Source organism: Helianthus annuus, chromosome 6 (assembly GCF_002127325.2).
Source record: "Helianthus annuus cultivar XRQ/B chromosome 6, HanXRQr2.0-SUNRISE, whole genome shotgun sequence".
NCBI classification, from domain to species: Eukaryota; Viridiplantae; Streptophyta; class Magnoliopsida; order Asterales; family Asteraceae; genus Helianthus; species Helianthus annuus.
In genome coordinates, this window is record NC_035438.2 from 51,847,356 (window position 1) to 51,854,252 (window position 6,897).

The following is a 6,897-nucleotide window of genomic DNA, read 5'->3' on the forward strand; positions in this document are numbered from 1 at the left end:
GCTTGTCGCTTATCGCTTATTGTTTACGCTTGTCACCGCCGACCTTGCTTATTATAAAATGTCGCGCTATCAAGTTTTCGCGTACCGCTTATCGCTTCTCACACTTGCTCGTATCGCTAAACTGAGTTCGAAAACGAATTCATCGCTCAGTTCGCCTTTCAAGACTCGATCCAACCCTTTTCCGTTTGGATCGAGTCATCACAACTCTATCTGTACTATGTTGACACGGATGACACTGCCTCACGAGACGGAAGCCATATGAATAAAACATGGTGGATACGCCGCTGGTACTTCCTATATATAAGTATTTTTACCATATTGTAGAACTTTCGTGGGAAAGTGCCATGCGGGGCCAATCTTAAATTTAAATTTTTGGTATTATTAAAAGGCTTTGTTTACACAAAATTTTAAACTGATCTTTTCTTACAAAACTTTCTCAAAAATTTGATCAAAACCTTTGTACAAAACGAGATTTTCATGTAACGATGGTGTGGCAATCGACTCAAGTTACTACCGCGTGACAAGAAAATTTCGTAAAACGAGTTTAAACACCCTAACACCTTTTAGTAACCTGATAAAACCCCACTCATAGCGCTGGCGTGAACATCGAAATAGTTTAACGCCGCACTGTGAGAAGATTTTCGTAAACAAGTTTTTCCTAATTAATCGACTTTTCGAAAATTTAAAACGCTTTGGAATCACATTCTTGTGTGTATTATCGCCTTTGATCATACGAATCGCTCTAACTCGTCGCTCTCGCTTAGTCTTCGCAATGCTCTCACGCGTTAATTCTCTATCTATCGCTCGCTATCTCATCACTTTTAATCGCTACACTCATTCGCATCAACTCTCGCGACCCTTCTTGTGGATTAATTTCGGGACGAAATTTCCTAAAGCAGGGGAGACTGTAACAATTGTTACTACACGTTATACTCGTTACGCCTAGCACCAGAGATTCGGATCATAATGTACCTATATCGCATATATCGCTATATTGCAGTATTTTCGCATAATTTCGCGTACTTTATCACTATCACATCACATCACATTGTACTAGCTGACAACCACGAAGATGTCGAGTGAGGACCAATTCTACCCTCCTTCATATCCGTGATGTGTCGCAGTGCAACTTATTACTCAAAACGCACATCGCATCACACATATTAACGTTCACGATGACGTTGAGTGAGGACCTATTCTACCCTCCTCAATGACCGTGAAGCGTCGCAAAGTAACGCATATTCGAAACGAAACCCGGTTATTGTATCGCAACTTTGAAATATGGATATGTATATACGACCCAAAGTGGCTAATTATAATAAATATATAAAGATGTGGATGAGAATGTGTAACCAAACTATCGAAACACTTAAACAATCGAAACAGAACGCCAGAACTCAGCTCGCCAGAGGTGTTTGATCGAATGGCCATCCGATCGGACAACCATCCGATCGGACAGCCATCCGATCGGATAGCCATCTGATCCGATGCACTGCACCACCTCCTCTCCTCTCTTGCCTATAAATAGCCCTTGTCACATCACTGTTCAAGTGATGTGACAGCTCTCACTCGACCAGCACGCTTTGGGGCTATTTCCTCTCGATTTCTCGCGATTTTTGTAAGTTTTCAACCTAAATCTTGTACTTCTATGATCCATGCACCCTTCTTCATCTTTTTCACCTTTGAATCCTAACTTTTAACCGTGAAATCAGCGGATTTGGGGTGTTCTAGGATGAGGTCATCATGGAGTTCTTATGAACTTCAAGCTCTGGCCTCATTCCACCAAGAACAACTCAGATATGAAGGATTTCCACAAGATTAAACAATGTTTTCGCATAAATCTACACCTATTCATGGTTAGAAGGATTGAAAGATGGTTTTCCAACTTTCTTTCAACTCTTTTACACTCAATGCACTCAAGACCGATAGAATCGGAGCTTGTACCGACCTTCTACTCATTCTTAGTGTCGTGTTGGTTCAAGATCTGGTTTCTAACAAAGAGACGACCGATTTCGGGTTAACCAAGAATGACCGTCACGAACCAGTAAACCGGTCAGATTTGGGTGATTCCTGTCCGATCGGGTCCCTTGGTTCGAGATGGGGTTCTGTTATTTAGCACGTCACAACACCGTCTCGATCAAAACCACAAAAAAACCCTCAAAATAATCAAGTGCCGTGGATGACTAGATCATTTGGACGGATTGCCGTCCGATCGGACAGGGCAGTCGTCCGATCAGACTGCCATCCGATCGAGTACACCTTGGGTCCCACACTTGACTTTTACTTCAACAAATTGGAGTCTGGACATTGAACGGACTACTGTCCGATCGGATTGTCACCTGATTGGATTACCACCTGACCATGTGGTTTTTAGACTTCAACACTTAAACAATTTTCAACATATTCAATACCAACAGATTGTCACCCGATCGGACTACACTCCGATCGAGTGGCAAACTGCTGTGAACTTATTCTCACTAAAGTATCCACCAATCGGGTTGTCGCCCGATCGAACAGTTATCTGATCGACCGACCTGAAAGGTAGAGATACTTCTCTGTTTTCAAAATGCTACAACGAAAACTTCAAAAGACAAACCATCATACATAAACACATCATCACCAAGCAAAGTGACAATCCACTCGAATGGCCATCCGATCGGATTGCCATCCGATCGGATCACCATCCGACTCTTGGTTCACCGCCACCGCTTAACGCACAATTCAACGCTCACGCTATCGATCTGTAACAAGGATAATCTCAGACGCGCTCCCTTCAATCCAACCAAGTTGTGTTTGCTTGCCGAACACTGACTGTGAGTACACTCGAACCCCTTTTTATCGCATTTTGGGTGTAACATACGTTCTTATTAAATCGAATTTATCAGAACGAATTATTCAGTCAAACTATTTATCACTTGCGAATAACTGTTATGCATATTTATACATGATGCTAGTTACATATGTGTTAGGACTTATACTCGCGAGGTCCCGCCTTAACTAGTATAGTACTATAGCACCCGACGGGGTCTAGTTAGGATGAATAGCAATCGCAATCGCAGCTCGAGTGACTTAGCTGGTAGTATCGGTCTTAAATGCATGTATGTTGAGGTATCTCGTTTATGTATTTGGAAATTCGCAACACTTTTTATCTATTTCTCGCTACTATCAAAACTTGTATACTCGCCAATTCTTTTGTATTGACGTCGTTTTAACGTATGTTGCAGGTTTAGTCGCATCTACATCAAATCAAGCTAGGAAGTCTAGAAACTCACCTAAAATCTTTGTTGTCAGATTTGTATTGTTCGGGAGGACAAGAAATCTGTGATACCTTATGTGATTGTATGGTTTATTAGTATGGGATAATGAACGCATTAAATACTGTTGCAATATAGTTGTTATGGATTCTCTTGAGCAATCTAATTCGCCTAAGTGACACGCCCCGATGATTCCGCCATCGGTTTGGGTCTGACAGGACACTTGTAGTCAGTGTTGCAGAAATCGGCCTAGGCGGCCGATTAATCGGCACCTATGCGCTAGTCGGTGGGTTACTGCCTAAATTTAAGCTAGTCGGTCAAAAAATCGGTTATGGTCAAAATCGGTCAAAGTCGGTAAAAGTCGGACAAAATCGGTCAAAATCGGTAAAAATTGGACTAATCGGGCCCATGTTTTTTTACCCAAAAAACCCAATTTTTGAAACCTGGCCCATGGTTTAAAGCCCAAATTTTAATTATAGATCTATTTTAACATTTAAGTTTAGGTATTTTAACATTTAACCCCCTCTATCTTTCACTAGTTTACATATGGTTCCTAAACTTTTAAATTTATTAATAAAAAGTATAAAGTTATCTATATATATATATATATATACAAATTTGTAAAATTATACTTAAAAGGTCCAATCTGATTAATCCTGATTAATCCCTAAGCGGTACCTCACCGCCCGACTAGCGCCTAACGCCTTCTACAACATTGCTTGTACTGATCTCTAAAGGGTTCATAACACCTGTTAGGATCACATTAAACCTCCACAAGTATAAATAGGTGCTTGATTTCACTTTCCAACTTGCACCTCTTTTTGAATCCATTCTATCTCCTTACTTGGAAGTTCCTGAGCAATAGGAACATCCTAATCAGTTCATTTTTCATCTGAGTGTAACGCCCTACTTCTTCGTACTTTCTATAATTAGAATGCGTTGTTTGTATTTCTATTTTTGGAAGTCTAGTGTTCTTGTATTCACCTTTTCGTTGTAATCGTTGCAAATCCCGAGACTTGGATCATAATAAAATTCGTATTTCTTTACATTCATGTTATACACATTTCATACTTGCTCATACATTTGGATTGATTATACATGTGACGATATATTCATAATTCGTGTAAAATACGTTAAACTTATAAACACGTGACTTATATGCTCAATTTATGCGAATACGACACTCAATCTCGACAAACATACTCATTGATACTTGTTTATATTTATTTTTATGTGTCAATTACTTTACATACCCTTACTTATGATACCTTACACTTACAACACCTTAAATCAACTTCAATCATCAAAATATGGAACTACAAGGACTGAAAATGTCAAAATATCAAACAAATGCCCAGCCCTGGATCTCTCACCAGCCGCGACTCGCTGTCCCAACTCCTTCACGGCCCGCGAGGGAGTCTAATCCGTTGAAACGTTTGACAGCTCGTTGATTGGGTAATTTTTGGTGTTTTAACTTGTGTTTCTTGCATTTAATGGCACCAAAATCAACCCTAATTCAACCCCTATAAAACCCAAGCCTCCTACACACATTTTTCACTTTGCGAACTCACTAAACTCACTCTCAAACACTCTAATTCAGCTGGAAATCAGTAGCAAAGGCAGATTCGTTTCAAGCTACAAAAGTAAGCATAAGTTCACTTCTACTTCGTCTTTTTCACTTATTTTTTCTCCTTTGCACTTGGAACAACCTTAGGTGTGTTTCCACAGGTTTTCCATGGAAAACCAAGGCTGTAACATCAACCAAATAAGGTTAAAAGTGCATGAAAACTTTCTGTTTTGTATAAACACTTGTTAAACTTACTTAAACTTGAGATTTCTCAACACATTCCTATGTCCTTATGCCACTAATCAAGACCATGATTATGTGAGCTTAAAAACAAGGTTGTGACATGTAAGTCCAGAGGTTTTAAGCCTCAAACCTTTCTGTTTTAATAGGGTTTTAACCCACCAGTGATGAACAAGTCTTGAACTTGAAGATGTGCGATTATATGGTTAGCTTGGGCTATCCTACTTGCAAATCCACACATCACTTGATGTTTTACTTATTAGATAGAGTTTATTTCATTCCTTACTGTACATTCATGACCATCCTTGTTGTCTATGACAACATGTGTATTGGTGAATACAAAAGAGGTTCCTAAATGGAAGATTTATCTTCCTACCTCATGCATGACTTATATGAAGTTCTTGTTATGTTATTGGACTAGAAACTTATGATAAAACTATATAACATATATAATATCCAAGTAACCAAACCTTTGATGATGACCAGTGGTCATTTGTCAAAATTTTAAGTTACATCATCTAAGAACTTAACCACTCGTTATGATTCTAATGGGCGTTTTAGTCCATGAAATCATTCTAACCCATACGGGTTCTATAGTGTCAAAAAACGAGTATTAATTCTAGATGATTATTTTCTCGTATTTATACTTTTGTACGTAGATCCTTAAACCCGAATATAAACATCCCTTAAACTCCAAATCGAACACATTCACCCTTCTAAACCCGACAACCTCGTCACGCTTGGATAATCGGAAAGCATATGCAATATTTGTGAGTGTACTCGTTCCCATTTTTACTTTTAAACACTTTTTGGTGCAACATGTATTCTATACAAAACACGCAACACTTGAAACTTATTTGAATCACACTCTATCCACATTTAAACATGGAACGATTTGATGCTTTTTAATCTCATATGCTATGTAAACTTTTCATGTCTATATGCTCATTAACTTCGTACAAGCATACCTTAACAATTATAGCGCTATAGGATTAACGCACCGCCCATTAGTCTCAGGGTATTGTTAAGTGAAACATGTTAACCTCCCATTAGTCTCAGGGAAAGGTAATTTGCGTTGTATTCTCGGGTTTAAACATATAGCTTACACCAGTTCAGCATATTAATAACTTGCATATTGTTATTCATGTTGGATATGAGCACGTTAAACATCTTTATCCTATATTATGCTATGTATAAAATTTGTATACTCGTCAACTTTTTGTTGATCATATTTTAATATATGTTGCAGGTTGATAGACGAGATGATGCTAGTGAAGAAACAAGATTTAGGTGGACTTAGAAACACACCTAGAATAAACAATTATTTGATGTTATGTTTGAAACAATTTTGTTCATGTTTGAATCTTGTATGACATTTTAGCATTTTATGAAATTTACTTTAAATTATATTGTCACATAGTGTTATGACGCTTTGAGCGATTTGTTCATCTCATCCCGATGTTTCCGCCATCGGTTGGGGTGTGACACTAAGGATCACTAGTAAGTGGTCCTTTCATCTACATTTTCGTTTTATAGGCTTTTCAAGCCAAAAGTCAAGCAATTTCGATAATTGCTTTGACTTTCGGTCTAGACCCTTATGGTCCAGCCATTGTTCGAGTCGAACATGGCTATGTGATCGTAATTAGGTAGGTGTTAACCCTCAAAAGGGCACCTCCTGAAAATCATGTTAACTAGGTCAATTGACGGGTCAAAGTTTTAATGTTTAAAAAGTTAAACGGGTCAGATTTCATAAATGTTATAATCTGATTATATAGATGTTATAAAATATGTTTTCACACTTAAACAAGTTAGTAATAACTATTAGAACGTGTATGA